The sequence below is a fragment of the Panthera onca genome, chromosome F2 (genome assembly GCF_046562875.1).
Source record: "Panthera onca isolate mPanOnc1 chromosome F2, mPanOnc1 haplotype 2, whole genome shotgun sequence".
In the NCBI taxonomy this organism is placed as follows: domain Eukaryota; kingdom Metazoa; phylum Chordata; class Mammalia; order Carnivora; family Felidae; genus Panthera; species Panthera onca.
In genome coordinates this window covers 68,164,179-68,184,810 of record NC_138356.1, presented here as the reverse complement: position 1 = coordinate 68,184,810, position 20,632 = coordinate 68,164,179, and the positions used below count along the sequence as shown (strand labels likewise).

The window sequence follows — 20,632 nt, the reverse complement described above, 5'->3', positions numbered from 1 at the left end:
AGTTTTGGTCCTGCCTTTTACAAGCTTTGTGAGTTTGGGGGAAATCACTTAGGTTTGCTGAGCTTTTATTTCCATCTTTGAGTAGTGCTAAAAATAGCTCACAAAACTGTCATGTAAATCAAATGAGATTATATATGGGCAGGAACTTATTAGCAGAGAGCCAGGCACACACTAACTGAGCACCGACTGTCTGACCCCCTACGAGCTCTGGGTTCATTAGCTGCTACTGCCCTCTGCCTCATTTTCATTACTCTTGCCCCCATGGTCCTGGCACGCGACACACCAGCCCCTCTGGAACATTTGCTTTCTCCAACATGCCATGCACTCCCAGCCGCCGGTGGGTCGGATTATACTATACTCACAGCCTCACATGCCCTTTGCCGCTTTCTCCAAGCGAAATTCTACCCAAGCCTCAAGGCCCAGCTCAGATGTCAACTCTTCCAGGAAGTCTTCCCTTTATTCCACCGATCAGAATTAACCACTTTTCCTTTGTGTTCTCCCTGCACACTGCTTGCAGCTTTACTTTAGTATTTATTTCGCTGATTCATACTAAACCATTATAATTACATTAAAAGCAAAATTACGTTTACATATATGTTACCTGCATAAATTGTAAGCTTCTTGAAGACAGAAAGCATGCTTTTCTTCTTTTTATTCTCAGCAATTAACACCTTGTACAGGAACGATTTCATAAATGTCTGCTGACTGAATAAATAGATGTATCAAAGCATTTGCAAAAGGAGTAAATTTTTACCAGAACAAAACACCAACCACTTGGCCCAACTTTTGAAGTAATTTTTAAAAAACAACTTCTCCCTGAAAAATACACCATTCTTTAATCTTTACAATACATAAAATGTAAAATAACAAAGAGGTGACCTAAAAATGGTGCATTTTGATAGTGCGGACTCAATGCAAAAAACATTATTTTTAAACTACCAAGCTGACTTTACAAAATGATAATATCCATTATTATCCACTGACTACCAGTGAATATAACAGAGGACAGTGCTTCAATGAGGAAAATCCTGGTGCATTAATAAAATGGAATATTAGGCATCATTTTAAAATCATGTTTTCAAGTATTTAATCAGCTCACGTTATAATGAGTGAAATAATCAGGACACAAGGCTGATCTCAATTTTGCAAGCGTGTATTTTATAGGAAAAAAGACTAAGGAAATACAGAAGATGTTAGTATGTGGCTATCTCTAAGTGGTGGGATTATAGGTGATCTTTATTTTTTGACCCTTATATTACCTGAATTTTCTACAACATACACGATTGTTAGCAAAGTAATTTTGAAAAGACTGAATATAAAGAAATTCTAATTAATGCTGAATCAGATTTTCAAATACATAGGAGTCTTACTGGCCCAATAAGAGACCTCCTGATTTTTAGTATTAATCTCAATTATGCAGGCATAATTAAAAACCAAAAGCTAATGCCAGAGCTTAGAAAAAGAGACTAATAAAAGTCTTCCTCGATTGCACACGGAAAGAGTAAGTGAGCACCGGACTAGCCAGCTGGTAGGCAGCAAAGCCCCAACTCTGGACGGGGAAAGACTCAGCTGGCGTTTCAGCTCGGCCACTTGTCAGCTGTGTGACTTGCTGTCTCTGAGCCGTGGTCACCCCACCCACAAATCAGGGGGTACCTCCCCCCACCTTCTCCCTGTTACCCAGGTGCAGACACCATTTACGAAATCTCTACTACGATGCCTAGAACACGGCAGGTGCTCCTCTGCCTCGTGTCCCGTGGATCTGGGGACTGTCCACCTGACTGAAGACGGAGGAGAAGGAGTACAGGGGGGCTCACTCTCACTTAAAGAGAACGCAAGGGGCCTGGGTGGCTCAGTCGGTCAAGTGTCCGACTTTGGCTCGGGTCGTGATCTCACGGTCCGTGAGGTCGAGTCCCGCATCGGGCTCTGTGCTGACAGCTTGGGCCCTGGAGCCTGCTTTGGATTCTGTGTCTCCCCCCAGCCTCTGAAAAATAAATAAACATTAACAACAACAACAACAACAAAAACTAAAGAGACTAGAAGGTCTGGCTAAGCTTGCTGGGCAGCAAAGGCTGATTCTGAAGCAGGTGCTGAGTGGCCACCAGCACTTCAGACTGAAGCAGCCATCCCGCTGGCAGATACCTCTGTGAGGGGGACGGGTCCACAACGAAGCTGCTGAGGGTGGGGATTAAGAAGGACACAGAAAGATGGCGGGGGGGGGGGGAGGGGGGAGAGCAAGTTCTAAAAGGCAGTGCCGTCTAAAGGGCACAGAGAAGAGGAAGCCGAGGGAGAAAGCAGAAACAACCAGGCTGTCAAACAGGGAGGAGTAAGGGGGAGAGGGAAAGTTGTCTCTTCCTCTTCTTTATCTTGCCCACAAATATTCTCTCCCGACCCCAACAGCTGCATCTCCAAAACGACATCTGTATTCTCAGGAGTGACCCCCACTCCCTCTGACAGGTGGCATGGCTTCCTCCGGAGTCAGGAAGTGAAAATCTCGGGAAACACTCACGTAGCGTAGCGTGGCCGGCAAAGCCCAAGCTGGCATCCCAAGCCCTCAAGGCGCCGAGGTGTCGAGGATGCCATCTAGAACCGATCCCGGCTACAGACGGGAGGGGGCACAGTGCCAGGAAAGTGGCCGTCCACCCGTCTCCTTTCTGTTCCTGAGCATCCCATGTCCTCCCTTGCACTTCAACTACAAAGGACGCACTGTCTTCAATTACAGGCGACCCACGCGAACGCCCCGTGATTAGAGTTCACCATCTGATAACTGTATGGTCACCTTCCCTTTCCGGTGAATTTATAAAGTGTTATTTTAGAATGTCAGGATGAGACAAGTTGAAAAGAAAGCTCACACAAAGACTGGGGCGCAAGAAATATTTAGTCAGAAGCCGCCATGCCCTCAGGGAACAAATGCATCTCTTTCCACAGCGCCATCATCTTGATCACTCACGTTAGTTTAATATGCAGAGAAAAAAGCCCGGGACAAAATGTTTGATTCTGGGTTTCTTGAAGAAAACTGTATGTGCTTTTTTTTTTTTAACAACATAAAGTGTGTACTGAATCAAAAGCGTAAATTATTGCTAAGTGTTACATATGTGGGTGCTAAGTGAGGGCAACTTCGGTGACTTCCATTAAGCTGTAACAAGCCTATTAAAAATCCAGCTTTTGGAAATCATTACTGGAAAATAAAAAATAAAAAAAAAAAGAAAAAAGAACCGCGGATACTATACCCGGAAATGCATTTATACCCACCAAGCCGAATCATAATTTGCCTACAATGGACCAAAGCTGGGCTGCATGAGGTGAAAACCACAGGGTCCTTGCAGACAACTCTGTTCAGCAAATAAGGACAGTGGGCCATGTTAAGAGAAAACCCTTTCTTATAAAATAGGCCAAGACATTAAAAAATACCCTACCAAAGAAAACAAATGTCCCCCAAAGCACTGAAACTAACACAAAATGCCAGGGGGCCTCCCTGGAGAGAAGCTTCTTTGCTCCCTGTCCCTGGACGCCCTGCTTCTCAGGAGGTGCTTCACCTACAGGACGCGGGCGCAGGGCCAGCTGATGGTTTTCACTTCTTCCACTTCAGCTGCAGCCATCGGGAACGTGGACAGAGCCAAGGAAGAAACAAGAGCTGCAGGGTCTGAATAACTGTTTGGTAGTGGTGACTATAAAAAAAAAAAATCATTGGGCTGGAGGTGAATGGAGTTGACAGGACAGAATGAGGTTGTCAGAGAACTTAGTTAGAAGAGCCACGACACGAGGGAAGGAACACGGCCTTCGGACGATGGAAAACTTTACTTGGAGCTGAGCTGTTTCCAGGCACTGCTCTCTGAATGGCAGAACCCCGCACTGGTTTAAGAGTTGATTTTAGTCTCTGAGGTCATGTGAAAGAACACTGAGTCCTCAGACTCAGCTCATTTCAGGGACTGGCACATATAGCCTAAGAAAGATATGCTGGGTACGTGGTAAATCGCTCTCAGAATTAGCCTACTTATGAAGGCACTTTGTTTTAGCAACACAGATTTTAGCAAAAGTACTCCGAAATCATCACTCATTTTTTTAAAAAAAATCTAATACTCCACAAAAGAGATCCCGTTATTCCTGGTGTACCGACCCCCCACTTTCTCCTGCTTATTCTAAGTGTCCTTTCTTTTTCCTCAGCAAAGCCAATCAACAAGAGGCAGTTTATGCAATGGTTAAAGGCATGGACTCTGCAGCCAGATTTCCTGGGTATGAATCATGAATATGAAGTTGGGCCAACTGCTCAGCTCTCTGAGTCTCAACACCTTCCTTTGTAAAATGGGAATGATACCACCATCTCCACCTCACAGCACCCTGAGCACAGCTGGTACACAGTAAGTGCTCATACAATGTCAACAGTTGCTATTGGCTGAAAAAAAAAAAGTTACTACCACAAGGTCATGACATCTTTGTACCTAGACTTTAAAAAAAAAAAAAAAAAAAAGCAGATGATGAGTGTATTTAATAATTTGCCTAACTGCCTCTCCAAGTGAAGACTGCACTTCTTGAAGGCTTATTAATTTTTTTTTATCTCAAATATCTCACACATTTCTGGCGTATAAGAGCTCAATAAACGTTTGAGTACAGAAATGAAGGAAAGGAACGGAACAAAACTTGGCTGACTAAATATGGTGAGCAGTTGTACTACTGGTCATATAAGTACATTCATATTCAGTGAGCTTTTATTGAACACCTACTGTGTGCTGGGCCCCGCACGAAGACTTTAGGTTATCTTCGTACATTTCTATGGACGAGACCCACCTACACAACTGTAATAAACACAGAGTGGCTACTGGGCTATGCTGAGATTTATCTGGATTAGCCCTTTCAGCTTACAACCTGAGAAGCGTTGGTTAACTAGACCTTGAGTTAATTTTCCAGCCACACAAATAACTCGTTTATATACCTCCCAAACGTAGCAGCAGAGGGTCAGTGTGACCACGACACCGGAGAATGCTACGGCACGACCTGGCAGCCTTCGCACCTTAACCTAGATCCTCTAGATCTAAGTAAGGCAGGATGATGGAATCCCTTTGGGATACAAAAAGCACCTTGGTGATATTTTTAGCACCCACAGGGTCCAAGCCAGAAAGCCCGGCTTTAAAGGTTCTCTTTAACCACAGAATAAGGAACTACATTTCACATTCAAGGTTTGGCAGCAACCCAGTTTTCAAATGTTAGGTTTTCATGAAATCACCATATGTCATAGGGAAAATTCATATTGATCTCAGCTCTTTTACTCTTTCCTTTATCGGGAAGAAAATTCTAAGGCGATGTAAATGGGTAAGTGAATTTCAGTCTTCTGAAAGGGCTTTTCGGGTGTGGCTGAGATAGCTAACTTTGAAAACTTAGCAACACAGGATACATTATGAGTAAGTTCTTTACTTTTTTTTTTTTAAATAATGATGCTAACTCACCAGATCCTTCTGAAAGAGTCCTTTTATTAATTTCAATGAAGTCAAGTAGAGAACAAGTTGTAATATGAAACACAATTTATGCAACTATGTTGAAATTCTCTGCCAGAGTTGCATCTCCCAGTGTAAGAATTTTATGGTAAAACAGTTTCAAAATAATATCAAGCATTAGGTTAGGCTCATTTTGGTTTTAGGCTATCATAGGAAAACTCTCTTTATAAATCATTGAAATCCTAAGGCAAAATGATAGTGCCTTTAAATAGAAAAAAACAAAACAAAACAAAACAAACAAAAAACAACCCATGTTCCCACAGATTATAATAAAAGAGTTGAAACTAAGCCTCAGTTGAAATTATACTGTTAGGCAACTCCAAAAACTAAACACAAAAACATGTTAAAATAAAAGATTGCAACACCATGGGAAAATCAATCTCATATATATAGTTTTAGATTCTCAGCCATCCTGACCCCAGCTCAGATGAGACCAACTGACGATCCTTAATAGTTTTCCTACAGTTGGCCAACAAGCTGTTCACTCCCTCCTCAGCCACACAGTTACTCGGGGGAAGGCATGCGATACGTGTATTTAAAGGGCCAATAGAAATCCCGTGGGTGGGTTTGGTCTGCCTTTCAAAACCAATGAACTTCCCATTATATAATCTCTAATAACAAGAGAGAACTTTACAGGTCATACACCCAGCTTAACTACAAGGCAGGCTATGTTACATGCCTCACCACATTAAAAAAAAGAAGAAAAAGAAGAAGAAGAAGAAAGAGGAGGAGGAGGAAAGGGGGGAGGAGGAGGAGGAGGAGGAGGAGGAGGAGGAGGAGGAGGAGGAGGAGGAGGGGGAGGAGGAGGAGGAGGAGGAGGAGGAGGAGGGGGAGGAGGAGGAGGAGGAGGAGGAGGAGGAGGAGGAGGAGAAAAGAAGCTTTCAGGATGGCACATTTTCATCTCATCAGCTAATGTCAGAAAATTAATGACTCCTACTTGGTAGTACTACTAAGCTCGTTTTTTATAATGATTTTCAGGAAGTATGATGTTTTTGATCAGAAAAGCCCAAGCATCTAAAACAAAACCTCCATGACATTTTATTAATTCTTTAAAAGATAAAGTAAGTCTTTTAACCACAGGAGAATTCTGAGAATCTAGCTTTTCCAGAAAGCCCAAGAAAAATACTTCAGTTTCACCATTCTCAAATTCATTTGACTTTGAAACAAAATAAACATATTACTCTATTTAATATCGTTGCACAAGCGAATTCACAAGAATGAAATCTGTTCAGAGTTCCTAGAAAAAATGTAGCAATACAGGCTGCCAACTTGTTCAATGTCAAGCTCTAGGCAATATAGCAGCACTAGCAGTAAATGACTCAGAGTGAGTCACGCTTAAGCTATTTTTGCTTTTAAAGTACTGCCAGGCACTGTGTTAATATTCAACCCAGAGTAAATTTAGCCCAACAAGAAAACAAGTGTTTCCATGGCTGCTTCTTCACAGTGTTTATGGTATATATGCAGCCATTAGGCACAGGAATCCAGCCAGATAAATTAAGGAGAAATGCTCATCTTTCATTTACATCCAGGCTTCGGAACACTGGAAACACTAAATGCAACTCAGGCTATTCTTCCATCTGCTTCTATCTGCTCTTCCAGAGACCAAACAGCCAATATGTAGAGAGTACAGCATTAATCATTCATATAAAAGTCTGTGTCATTAAAGTACCTTCAGTGGATTGTTGTTCATGGATTTCATTTGGCTCTGTATTAGGAGGCATAACCGGTCACATGTCTCTGATAGTACAGCCACAGGAGAAAACAACACTTACAAAGTATCTAGCAGAAACAGTAGAAAACGTGGTCTACGGATGTCAACTGGAATCATTATATGGTATCATGTACAGTGAATGATCAGAGTCTGGTAACGTAGTAATGTGAACACTCAGAAGGTGTGCAAAAAACTTTGTGGGAGATGAATGGCTAGCATCTGATCTGAAACTATCTCAATTTTTCAGAACATGCTAATTTCTATTACAAATGCACATGGAGTTAAACTTGAGTAGCACAATGAATTAGAAATAGATGCTAGGATGGGGCACCTGGGTGGCTCAGTCGGTTAAGCGTCTGACTTCAGCTCAGGTCATGATCTCGTGGTCCGTGAGTTCGAGCCCCGCATCGGGCTCTGTGCTGACAGCTTGGAGCCTGGAGCCTGCTTTGGATTCTGTGTCTCCCTCTCTCTCTGTTCCTCCCCTGCTCGCACTCTCTCTCTCCTTCTCTCAAAAATAAAGATTAAAAAAAATTAAAAAAAAGAAATAGATGCTAGGACTTTTCCCTAATGAAACACACCTGTCTGTTTATAGCTGTTAGACTCCTTGGCATTACCGACAGACTCTATGCTACAGTTCAACAGAGTGGTGAGGTATTTGGCTCAGTAAAAAATATGAAAGCTAGCCATCTCAGCACCGGTTTTCGAAGTAAGATACATGCATGCACTGTGGTATGCAAAATCTTAGAATTTCTATTTAAAACTAACTTTTACCTAAAAAATGGAAAAAAAAAATATTAGGTTCCGCTAATAATGTACAGACTGTATGCAGAACATGTATAAATATACAAAATATCAGGAAGCGGACGCTCCCTCTGATAGGGGAGGTCAATGAAAAATGCACAGAGACCCCTGCTTTAAGGAACACAGCCTCCTGAAGGAAGGAGCCTTCTCTTCCCTTCATGTTCTATTCCGGTATAGTTTTTTACGTGTACATGGTCACTGGCATAACGGAAGTACAGGGGAAAAGGCTAGGTCAGCAAGCAACTGGAGAAGACAGAGAAATGGGAATGTGAGCAAGCCAAGTCCAGAAGACAGCCGCACAAAGTACCTTGGTGCAGCTGTAATGACAGGACAGAGCAGACAGTCACACAGCCTCATCACGCTCTTATCAAGACACCGAGAACCACAAAGACTCTCTGAAAATGATCACGGAGGTTCAAAAGCTATTTTCAGTGAAGAGCTGGGAAAGCCTAGCACAAGTGTAGTCACATAACAGACATCTTTCAAAACAAAACATGTGTTTCTTGGAGAACAAGTGCAAAAAGGGTTCCTTGGTGCAAAAGGTGGAAGCTCTTACGATAGTCTCTAACTTGCCTGAATGGCAGCTTGAATTCCCACGGAAAGTATCTAGTGCAGGGGTCGGCATATAATAGGTGCTTAATAAAGCTTTGCAGAACAAACAGATGGAATACAAAACTGCATACCCACAAACATCGAACTTAAAACCCACGCGGTGTAAAGCTCTGTATCTGTTACCTAGATGTTTATTGCATAGGTAACTTTTCGAATCTAAAAGCCCAGGGGACCACAACTTATCAGAATTTTCTGCCTCCTGAGTCCCTGGATCTCTGGTTTAATTAGCTCTAATAGCTCTGGGATCCTACTCATCTTTACCCGAAAGCTTACCTGAGTGCAATATAAACAAGTAGTGAAATGTCCACAGAAGGAATATAGTAAAATCTGAGCAGAAGCAAAGACGGCGGGGGATGAATAGTTGAAGCTTGAGATTTTCAGGGCAGCGAAACTATTCTATGTGTTGTAATAGTGATTGCATGACATCACGCATTGGTCAAAAACCCACAGGCCATCTGATCCAGTAATTCCAATTCTGGGCATAAAAAAATTGAAAGCAGCGACTCAAGCAGGTATGTTTATACCAATCTTCATTAGCAGCATTATAGCCATGAAGCAGAAACAACCCAAGTGTCTACTGACAGATGAATGGATAAACAGAATGTGGTTGATGCGTACAATGGAATGTTATTCAGCCTTAAAAAGGAACGAAATTCTGATACACCCTACAACACGGGTGAACCTCGAAGACACTGCTGTCCTAAGTGAAATAAGCCAGACATACTTATATGAACGAGGTACATAAAAGAGTCAAATACACAGAGACAGCTGAACGGTGGTTACCAGGGGTGATGCACAGTTACGGTTCCATGGGTACAGAGTTTTGGCGCAGGATCGTGAAAAAGTGCTAGAGCCAGAGACGCATGGTGGTGATGACTGCATAACAATGTGAATGTAGTAAACACCGCTGAACCGAACGTGGAAAAACAGTCGAAATGGTAAGTAAATGTTAGAAATATTTTACCATCAAAATCCCGTCACAGAACCGTGTAATACAGTGACCTCTAATGTAAATGATGGACTTTAGTTAATACTACTGTATTAATATTGGCTCCTCAATTATAACAAATACACCACACTAATCTGTAAGATGCTAAAAATAGGGAAATGGGGAGGAGGGGAAAGCGTATCAAAAATCTCTCTACTATCTGCTCGATTTTTCCGTAAACCTAAAACTGCTCTAAAAAAGAAAGTGTGTTAAATAAACAAGAAAGAGCTAACCAAAGGAGGCTTTTCTGTAGCAAAGTCCTTTTTTTTTTTTTTTTTTCCCCCCACCTAGTGCCCTCTACCGTCTCCCCAGAGACCTTCTTCCTCATCTGGGACCCAGAGCCTCCACCGCTTAGCCTCCTTGCCTATTCTGATCTCATCTCATACTCGTGCGTGTGCACATTAGTCCCAGAGGCCTGGACTCTGCATTCTCTTGCCCCACGGCCAAGGATGCTATTACTATTCCCCAGTCTGTCTAACTCACTACGACCTATGACTTGTCTTGACCTCACTGTCTGTGTATATTCTGGCTGCAAGTGGCCAGCCTACTACTGACCCTTGGTACTCTAAACCTTGATACAGTTCCCTAATTCTGTCTACTAAGCCAGTGTTTACCTTACTGTAAGGCCCAACCCATCCCAATGGTAATTAAATCTGAGGAGTGCTGGGGGGAAGGATACTGGTATGAAATGGTACTAACATTCAAAAACATTTCTTAAAACAGAAATAAGAGTTCTTTTTTTCCCCCTTTTTTTAAGAGTTCTTTATTCGATGTGAAATGCTTCTCTACAAAGCTCTGAGGGGCAGGACTTTAGCTTACCTTCCAATCTCCTGCATTAATTCTATGTTCACAGGGTGGCCTAAACATAAAGTGAGAACTACAAACTTGACTGCCTACCAGGGAAAGACACTGAAAGTGAACCAGCAGAGGACAAACACGAATGGTCAGAGCAGTGACTCAATGAGAAGCACAATTCTTACCTAAATGCATTTTAAAAACAACAAATCTCAACACTATGCGAGCCAAAGAAAACTTACATCTCAGGCTAATGTGGCCTACAGACTTCCAGACCTCTGTGTGCTTTGCCAAATGGTGCGGGGCGGAGAGGGGGCGGAGAGGGGGCGGAGAGGGGGGGAGGGGGAGGGGGAGGGGGAGGGGGAGAGGGAGAGGGAGAGGGAGAGGGAGAGGGAGACGGAGAGGGAGAGGGAGACGGAGAGGGAGAGGGAGAGGGAGAGGGAGAGGGAGAGGGAGAGGGAGAGGGAGAGGGAGAGGGAGAGGGAGAGGGAGAGGGAGAAAGAAACAAGAAAGGGGAAGTATGAGTGCCTTATGTAGACTCTACTATTTAGGACAATAAATTTGAGCTGAATCACTCAATAAAAATGTTTATTTATTAAAAGACCAGAGACAAGCTTAGGCCTATGAAAGATATGGGCGTTCAAATCACATTTCAGAACAGCTAACCCTCTGGCCAAGTGAGAACACAATTAATAACATGACTGGTCTCATGCACACTGTTGAGACGCAGACAGCCCCGTGAAAGGACATTCTTCTATGGGCTTCATTTTACTTCCAGTCTCCTCGAAGGGAAAATCGTGTGGCAGAGAATAAAAGCTTAAAAAGAAAAAAAAAAGCACAAATCTCCAAGATTCCTTTCTCATAAAGGGGCATACTCGTACAAGTAAGTAAGTTCTTCTCTTCCCTATTCTCGTTTTCTACAAGAGAACTTAACTATGACCAGCTATTATTTATGACTAAATGCAATTTTTGGATTAGAAATATTGTTACACATTGATCCTAAGATTAATTTTTTTTTAACAGATTACATGAGGTAAATGGAACAAAGCCTCTGCATGCCTACCTTGCGCATCTGACTTAGCAGATGAATCAGGACAAGGCACACGGGGTACAGGCCTTGGAGGTCAGAAAACAGGCCAGCATTTCATCAAGCCTTGCCTCCTCAGCCAGGTGTTTTGTGCAGCACATAATATACAACTGTAACCCAACAGCTAGAAATGCTACTTTAATAAAGGAAGTATTCGGATTCTGTGAATCAGTACTTTCTAGCCTACCGTGTCTCTCTCTTCACCTGATGGACCACCCGAAATTTACAAACTATCTAACATGTCAAAATACTTGAAACTCTCGCAATGACCTTCAGTGGTCGCGTATGGAACCTCTGACCTGAATCCTCCCTCCCGTCAAATACTTCAGGCTGGCTAACAACCGCCCTGCCCACCCCGTTCTTCTCATTTTGCTGTCTGGAGAGGTGGTATCGTAGCCTGGTTATGAACTAGGCCTCCCGGCACAGCTCCCACCTGGCTCTCAGTGCCTCAGCTCTGCAGGGACAGTCTGTTAACCCAGCCAAGTCCCCGTACTTCTTCATTACCCCAAAAGGGCATCTTTTGAGAGATTCTTCCTCCCACGTTCTCAGCCAGAGTGGATCCAGAAAGGTTTTATCTAGGCCTTAGTAGGAAACAGACCATAAAATCTTATTGGTACCTTTAAGTGAATTTGTGTTAGCATCTCTAACAAGGTAAAAGTCAAAAGCAAACAGGCTGGGTTTGAGCCCTGAAAATGATTGGTATATAGAGTAACAGATGCTAATAATGTTACTTAAAATATTCAACACAAAGGCAGGAACTAGTGTAAAATATTTAGAAAGCCATAACCCTCTCTTCTTCAAAGTGACATGGATACATTCTGCCCACTTAGGATCATCGATCTATAAACACTCCCAGAGCACTGGGTGTAACTGAGGGGAAACAACACAAAGATGCAGAACAGCATGACTCTATTTGTCACACCCAAACCTGGAAGTGACAGGTACATGCTCATGGGAAAGAACGTCAGAAACAAGAATTCTCCTGAAAGTTAAGAAATACAGAGTCAATGCAAATATCAGATGATCTGATCAGATGATCAGCAAAGCACTGATAGTGCGAGGGAAATACACGGAAATGTTCGAAAGGATAACAAACATTAGAAACAGAATAAGAACAGTTTATCTGGGACACATAAGTGGCAAAGGCCCAAAAGGTGTAATTAAACTTGAAGTGGCCAGTATGTAGTAGACGGGCTCTCCCACACATTGTTGATAGAAATTTAAATGAATATAATCTTCATGGAGGGCAATTTGTCCTCCACAGGACAATCAAAAAATTCACATATGCTTTGACCCAGCAACTTCACCAGCATTTTTCTTACAGATATAGACCTACTTGTGTGGAATTTTGTCTGTGGAGTGTAAGACTATTGCAGCAATGTGGGTAATTGTCAATTATCCTCATCATCAGGGAACTGGTTAAAAATTACGAGCTACCGTGTAGCCATTAAGAAGAATAAAGAAGCCCTATTTGTACTGATATGAAAAGAGATCCAAAATATTTAAGTGATAAAAGCCAAGGAGAAGTATGGCCGACACGATACCATCGAGAGACATACACACACACAGAGATAGTTCTACAGGGATACAAAAGGAACAGGCAACAGTACCTGCCTCCAGGGAGGCAAAGACCCTACTTTTCACCACATAGTCTTGTGTACTTAGTAAATTTTATACTATACGCATATATTACCCAATCAAAAAGATAAAAACTTTAGAGAAGGGCAGGGAATATATGTGTGTATTTAATTAAAAAAAATTTTTTTTAATGTTTACCTTTATTTTTGAGACAGAGAGAGACAGAGCATGAGCAGGGGAGAGGCAGAGAGAGAGGGAGACATAGAATCGGAAACAGGCTCCAGGCTCCGAGCTGTCAGCACAGAGCCCGACGCGGGGCTCGAACTTGTCAACTGCGAGATCATGACCTGAGCCGAAGTCGGATGCTCAACTGACAGAGGCACCCAGGCGCCCCTTTAATTTTTTTTAATGTTTACTTATTTCTGAGAGACAGCAAGAGCAGGGGAGGGGAAGAGAGAGAAGGGGAGACACAGAATCTGAAGCAGGCTCCAGGCTCTGAGCTGTCAGCACAGAGTTCGATGCGGGGCTTGAACTCACAAACCGTGAGATCATGACCTGAGTCGAAGTTGGACGCTTAACCGACTGAGTCACCCAGGCGCCTCTGTGTGTGCATATTTATATGGAAGAAGTGCTACAGAAAGGAGCAGGCTATCTTGAGCTGAAGTGGGTAGCAAAGGTTTCCCACAGAAGGCACTCTGAGTGAGATGTGCCCCGAGGAGGGGGGAGATGGAGGTGGCCAGGGAAGGCTGCGACTTGCCCCAGAGGCCAGACTGCAGAGGGAGAAAGCAATAAGAAGCCAGTTTTTGTCTGCAAAGTGGCTCAAAAAAAGAGAGATGAACATTACACAGACGCTGAAAAGCTACTCCCTTCCCCACACTTCTCTTCTAGTACTTTCCTCTTAACGGGGCATGTGTATGAATGTACAATATAATCCAGCCACTTACTGAATGTCTGTTATGAGCCAGGAATTCTGCAAGATACTGAGGACATAAAACTTAGTAAGGCCCAGTTCTTGTCCTCAATGAGCTCTCTATCTGAGGAAAATGCAAAACTTAAGAGAGGAAGGATTCCAGAGAGAAAGGCCTGACTTCCAAAGGAAAAGCAGTGATAGACTAGCTAATGATGTTTGTGTCCTGTAAAGGCCACTTAAACAGTGAAATACTGCCTTTGATTTACCAAAATAAAAATTACGATTCTTGTATTCTATTATTAATTACACAGGTAAGTTTAGCACTTTGGCAACCGGTGTATACCTAAGTATTGTACTATTCAGTTGGCAGTAAGTAAAATGGATTATAATCAATCCTTCTCCTTCTCAAAATAGTTTAAATTGTTTAAACAGGACAAAGGAGAACAGAAAGACTGAAAAGCAAATTTACCTGTCAAAGTTAGGAAAGGAATCTCCTCAATTTCTTTCTACCAGCTCAGCTCTTATGTCTATCTGGACACACGTGCAGAAAGTACCAGCCAACATTACTTAATGGGGGTTTCCTTACTTTGGTTAATTTTGGATTTCCTGATCAACAAGAACACACAATACTTGTTTCTAGTTTTTAAACCAATATATGACTACAGAGCGCTGTTCAATGAAAATGAAAATGTTCAGTGCCCTTATGAAGTAAAATAAGTATTCCCTACTCAATTTTCCAACCAAACGACACAAATATCTGATAAAAAGATTAAGCCCTGGCACCATCAAAGGGAAAAAAATTTGCCAGCCATCTTCCCAGCATAATGTTTTCTATAGTCTTCCTACTGTATTATCTCATGCTCTTTAATATTTGCCACTTTAAAAGGCTCTCTCTTTAATTAAATAATTATCTTCTTGGGAAAACACAACTCAGTCCTAAATTGAGTAGGATTTTCGCCTCTCCACTTATTCAAATTCTCCCTCTTCTTCAAAGTCTCGTTCAAAACTCATTTTCTCTATGAAGCCATCACCTGTGGTTTCAAAGCACTCTCCTACTCAGGTGTTAATTATATGAATCACACATCCCGGCAGTTGGTCATGTGCCTCCTATTCTTTTCCTAACTCAATAGCGCTCAGTTCATATTTCTCTCATGGAACTTATTATTTCGCTTTGAATTACAGTGGTTTTAAGTATCTGTTCCTCTGCTCCACTAAAAAGACTAAGCCATGTCCATCTGTGTACGATCTTTGATTAAAGCCCAGTCCTTGACACATTAATAATATATGCTTCTGGGATTGAACGGGCATACATTTTGCTCATCCTATAAGAATACAAATTTGTTGAAAGATTATGCCATGTTTCTTTTTTCTGTGTTCATAAATACCTATCCCAGTGCCAGGCACCAAGGAGGCACTCAAAGCTATTCAATAAATATTGTGCAAGTAAACCAGTTGTAGTCTAGTTTTACTTATGTTAAATTATCTCTTCAGTTGCTTTGGTATCTGAATAAACATGTCCCTGATCAAACGGATGACTCACAAAAGTGAGGTTACTTCAAATACCCTTCGCTTCTGAGAGCTGCATATTGAGAAGAGACGGTTAGTAACACACACACACACACACACACACACACACACACACACACACACTGTTCCAGTAGTTAAAATCTGGTATTTGAGTATTCGAAATAAACAAATATGAATTGGTGTGGTAGGCTGAAAATCTGGCCACAGTACTTCTGTCTCCTCCCATGGAGAGGAGAGTCTGTTCCCCCACCCCATCAATCTGGGCCACCTTGAGATTGCTTTGACCAAATGTCTGGCAAAGGTTATGCTGTGCAATTTCCAAGCTGGGGCCTCCAGACACTTTCTGCTTTTGCCTTGAGGCTCCTCTCTCCTTTCTGCCTCTATGTGAACCTGAACTAGCGTGCTGGAGGATGAGACCAGAGAGAGCAGGGAAAACCGTCCTACCTGAGGGTGCCCGAGACCAAGAAGCTCCGGGACACTCAGGCAGCTGACTGCAGACGTGGCAGTGAGCCTAGATGGACCAGCAGAAGAACCACCCAGCTAAATCCAGCCCAAATGTCCAATCCACAGAATCACAAGCCAAATAAATGGTTATTTTAAGGCACTAAGTTTTGGGGCAGTGTGTTCCACAATATTAATTTCTATCCCAGAGCAGCTTCAGCTTTACAGCCAATGCAAACCATTCCTAGATGTGTCATGTTTATTTTTAAATATTCTTAAGATTCTAATTGTTAAATAAAATATTCTAGTTGTGATTACAGCACAACTTCTAAATAAAAAGTAACTGCTATTACCAGCTTTTTGATGGATTTTTAAAAACCTGTTCTCCATTATAAATTATTACACCTCATTTCCATCCCCCTACCCACTGTGAGAATTATTTAAAACTACACAGTGCATTTCTTGTTTACAAAACCGAATAGTGGAAGTCAGGTGTGAGCTCCACTCTTCATTGCTTTAAACACCCGTATCTGGAAAGGCCAAAAGTATTTGTTAATACTTCCAACAGAAAGTAGAAACACGGAAAATAGACAATGGCCAATTCCACACCCCCAATCTCATTAGATTATAAAATTTAGTTTATGAATTTTGAGACATGAAAAATAGGAATAATTTTCCATTCTGGACTGAGAAGTTTGTGCATCCTTGGTAACTGGAAATTCAACTAAAAGAAGCAAATGATGTCAGGAAGACAAACTCTTTCTCCCTTTAATGCTTTTGGCCCATTGCCCCTCGGTCCTCCTTCTAGCCACCTGAAGGTTCCTTGCTGGCTCCTCCTTTTCTTCCTCTCCTTGCTCTTGGACTCTTCTCCTTGTGCGGCTCATCTACTCCGCCCTCCAACTATCACCTGGGAGCATGTGGAGAGCCTTTCTCTCCCTCTCTCTAGCCGTGGTTGGACATCAAAACTTTCCTAATTTCTAACCATTTGTCAAAAATCTATGCCAAAAGCCAGCACCTTAAACACAGTATACTCAACAAAATCATTCTCCCACCAAAAGACCAGCAACTCATGAGACATCTTGCTACTTTTAATGGTATCACCTTTTCCCCCAGTTACTCAAACTAAAATCCTTAAAGCCACCTTCAACTCCTGATTCCCCTATGCTTGTTATTATTTTAAATAAGTTGACAAGTCCTCCAGATCTTACCTCTGCAACACCTCTTGCATTAATTCTCTTTCCCTATTCCCCTGCAGTAATTCAGGATATGGTTAGCACTTGACTGGATCATTATAACAAGACCTCTTCCTTTCCCAATTTATCCTATATACCACAACGAGATCTACCTTCTTAAAGTCAGAATCTAATCAGATGGCTCACCTAATGAAAAACTTAACACTCCCCATGACTTATTAATTAAACTGTCTTATTCAAGGCAACAAATAACTTTATAAATGAGCCCAGTTACCCTGGTAATCTTATCTCCCATGTACTTACAGTCTAACTGGATTACCTGCTGGTCTTCATGCCCTGTGCCTCTTTCTACTTCATTTCATGGCTTACAGTATTTCCTTGCCTGGTAATGGTGATCAAACTACATATACAGTATCTCTATTCCTCTAAAATTTAACATGATGAAACATTTTCTAAACATTTAAGTTTTTTGATTAATGATTTCACAAATCTCAATTGCTTCCAAATTCCAAATATCACTGAGAAATATCTTTGCATATGAAATGCATTTACATTTTGGATTATTTTATTAGAATCGAGTCCCAAAAGAACAATTACCAGCAAAACATTATAAAATCTTGACACACATTCTGTGCCTTTAATACTCAGTTGACATAGTTGTCTTAAATTACCATTGTGTTATCAAAGCTTAGCCTGATCCTCAGATGTAGTTGGTGTGTTTTATTAACTACAATGTTGGCATGTATAACCTAGAATTCTAAAACGGTCCTCTCAACCTTCTGCTCCTTGAGGACCTCCTCTTCTCCAACTCTGACCTCCAGCCTATGCAATTATCAGAATTCAGCCGTAGGCCATTGGCCCTCAGAGCAAAGCCAAAGAATAGTTAACTGCTTCTTAAAGCTTGGAATTCTGAAAACATAATAATAAACTTTCTATTTTCAGAGGTGGGGCTATGGCAGGACTTGCTAGTCAAGTCAACTGAGTCAGCCAAGATGAGAAAGTTAATGTATTTCAGTCAAGTATGTCTGTGCTGGCATGTACTATCACCCAAAGCACTGCATAGAGATATTTTATTTAGGGGCGCCTGGGTGGCTCAGTCGTTTAAGCATCTGATTTTGGCTCAGGTCACGATCTCATGGTCTGTGGGTTTCAGCCCCGCGTCGGGATCTCTGCTGACAGCTCAGACCCTGGAGCCTGCTTTGGATTCTGTGTCTCCCTCTCTCTCTGCCCCTCCCCTGCTCATGCTCGGTCTCTCTCTCAAAAATGAATAAACATTAAAAAAAATTTTTGAAAACCCAATATTTTATTTAAAAAATTTTTTTAATGTTTATTATTCTTCAGAGAGAGACAGAGCACAAGCGGGGAGGAGCAGAGAGAGAGGGAGACACAGAATCTGAAGCAGGCTCCAGGCTCTGAGCTGTCAGCACAGAGCCCGACGCGGGGCTCGAATTCACAGACCACGAGATCATGAACTGAGCCGAAGTCAGATGCTTAACCGACTGAGCGACCCAGGTGCCTAGAATATTTTATTCTAAAGGATTGTTTTAATACCTCTTCAAATATCAAATAATAAATCGGGTCTTTTAGTATTGGCTTCCACTCTGCACACTATTCAAACAAACAATGAGCATATTTCAAAGCCACCATAAGCTGCTTCAAATTCTTCTTGTAAACAACTGCATGTTCGAATCCTCCTAATTTTTGATATCCAGTATCACTGTCCAGATTAAAACTTCTTTCAAGATCCCATGTTATAGATGTGCACTTATCCTACCTTGGGGAAGACCCCCCCCCCCCCCCGAAGTCAGTGATATCTGCATTTAAGGTAGAAAGATGGATTTGTCCTAAGCAAGTGACAAGAGACAGAGACGGGGGGGGGGGGGGGGGTGCAGGGGGAGAGAGAGGGAGAGAGAGCAGAGAAAGCAGTACCCTCCACAAAGCGATCAGTGAGCATGAAAGTCCGCAGGTAAAAGAGAACGCAATACCCTCTGGCGATGGCAAGTGTCTGGATCAAAGCGGTGAGCAGAGTGGTGAGACAATGAACAGAAACCTGGTGCCACAAGGGTCTTTTTATTCTGGAAGGCTCGGGGAGTCTCCAGAAGACCACGTGGCAAACAACCATGACCCTATCTTAGGATGATCCATCACTCTGGCAGAAACTGGCAGAAGGCAAGTCTGCTGCAGGGAGGACGTAGGAGGCTGAGAGTCAAACTGGAAAGAGGGCAGCAGTAGCAGTGGGAGAAGAAATGCAGAGAAGACTGGTAGAGGCTTTTGCGAAGGGGACTAGACAGCACATCTGTCTAGGAATAATTCCTATTCCTCTCTTTGTGGAAATAATCTTTTGCTTTAGGTAAATGTAAAATAAAACCACTGTGCTCTGAAGCAGAAAAAAATATATACCTAAATAAACTACCACTGTATTTTCTTGGCTCCACATCAACAAATGTAAAAAGCATCGTTAACTTAATAATGTGTGAGGAGGGAAGTCAACGCTACCACATAACAGGAGAGAGGGCTGTGAAGGCTGATGGTCAGGGAAGGAATTAAAAGCTCTAGAGTCTAACTTGGAAATTTCCTGCTTTACGCAACTAGAATGAAGTCAAAGAATAGCCCCCACTTCCCCGTCCCCCGGCCTCCTACCCCGGGGGTGGGGGTGAAGAGAAAGAAAGTACTTCTCATCAGTGAGCACCCAGTGGTGAACACAGCCTCCTACCCCGGAGGTAGGGGGGGGAAGAGAAAGAAAGTACTTCTCATCGGTGAGCACCCAGTGGTGAAAGTGGGTGAGAAGAGTTGCCAGGAAGTCTGGGAATACCCCCTGCCAATTGGCAGCCACACTTTGACCCAGACTGCGGTCATCAGCCAGGTGTGCTAAAGCAATCTGGGTGAAAAGGGACACCGCACCTTGCCCCATCCTCCCATTCCCAGGACCAGTGTGGGTCACAGTGTCTGCTGTGGAATATTTGTTACCTGGAGAACATTCACTCAATGCCCCGAGTATATATGAAGCGCTGGGCCCACGCTGGGTGCTATTCTAGGCACCAGAGATGATACCAATCAAGGCAGACAAGGACCTGCTCTCACTGAATTGACATTCTAATCAAACTGCACGATAAACACTAAGAATTACATAGTAAAGAAAACTGATTAATGCATCTGACCCTGGGATCTTTATTATCATTATCTCTTTTTGAGAGAGAGAGACAGAGGGAGTGTGGGCAGGGAAGGGGCAGAGGAAGCAGGAGGGGAGAGAGGAAGGGGGGGGGGAGAGAGAGAGAGAGAGAGAGAGAGAGAGAGAGAGAGTGAGTGGGAGGGGGAGGGGGAGAGAGAATCTTAAGCAGGCTCCACACCCAGCATGAGCCCGAAGTGGGGCTTGACCTCAGGATAAGATCATGACCTGAGCTGAAATCAAGAGTCAGACGCTTAATCAACTGAGCCACCCGGGTGCCCCAGATCCTTATTATTTTACCTAAATAAATAAACAGACCACATTTATGCTGAAAAAC

The 20,632-nt window shown here is 42.6% G+C and overlaps 1 protein-coding gene and 1 long non-coding RNA gene across 5 annotated transcripts in view; one reads left to right on the top strand and one right to left on the bottom strand.

Annotated features, from left to right (window-relative positions):
* The window catches only part of NSMCE2 (NSE2 SUMO ligase component of SMC5/6 complex), a 217,776-nt gene that overhangs the window by 118,325 nt on the left and 78,819 nt on the right, over nt 1-20,632 (bottom strand). The window lies entirely within an intron of this gene.
* Nucleotides 9,249-11,589, top strand: LOC144615019 (uncharacterized). Its single transcript, XR_013553342.1, has 4 exons — nt 9,249-9,548; nt 10,452-10,690; nt 11,172-11,276; nt 11,417-11,589. It is a non-coding gene; the product is annotated as an uncharacterized LOC144615019 (long non-coding RNA).